This window comes from Elephantulus edwardii, unplaced genomic scaffold (genome assembly GCF_000299155.1).
Source record: "Elephantulus edwardii isolate Elephantulus edwardi_28Jun2011 unplaced genomic scaffold, EleEdw1.0 scaffold00217, whole genome shotgun sequence".
NCBI lineage: Eukaryota > Metazoa > Chordata > Mammalia > Macroscelidea > Macroscelididae > Elephantulus > Elephantulus edwardii.
The window spans coordinates 4,471,676-4,472,369 of record NW_006399967.1 but is presented as its reverse complement, the minus strand read 5'-3'; positions in this window follow the sequence as shown (position 1 = coordinate 4,472,369).

Genomic DNA, 694 nt, shown 5'->3' with positions numbered 1-694 from the left:
GCCCAGCTCGCAGAAGGCGCTGCTGCTCGAGCTCAAGGGACTGCAGGAGGAGCCGGTCGAGGGCTTCCGGGTGACCCTGGTGGACGAGGGCGACCTGTATAACTGGGAGGTGGCCATCTTCGGGCCCCCCAACACCTACTACGAGGGCGGCTACTTCAAGGTGAGCCCGGGGCCGGCGCTCGCCTCCCGGGCCTCCGCTCACCCCGCGACCCCGAGTCGGACCCCGGCCGTCCACTCCGTGCGCTGGCCCCGGCGGCGCGAGCGCTCATTGGGGCGCACGGCCCTCGGGGCGACGAGGCGGCCGCTCGTCCACGGCTCGGGTTCCAACAAAGGCCATCGGGGCCTTGGCAGCCGGACCCGCTTGGACGGCCGCCACCCTTGCCGATAGCCGCGGCCCTGAGCCTTACGTAACCTGCCCTGGGGCGGCCCCCGGGGTCACCTGCCCCGCTCTCCCGCGTCCCGTCCAGCGCTGACCCCACGCTCGCGTGGCCGGAGTCCCTGTGGTCATAAGAGGACAAGGGAGAGCCTTTGGCCGGTGTGGTAGAGCCAGGACTGGACGGGTTGCTCTGCACATGATCAGATGAACTGCGAGCTGACCCTCCTGTGTCCCCCCCAAGTCCTCGTTGAACCCACATCCCCGGGTGTGTTGGTGCTGACCCACCTGTGTCGACCCTCCTGTGGGCACCCCCCCCCA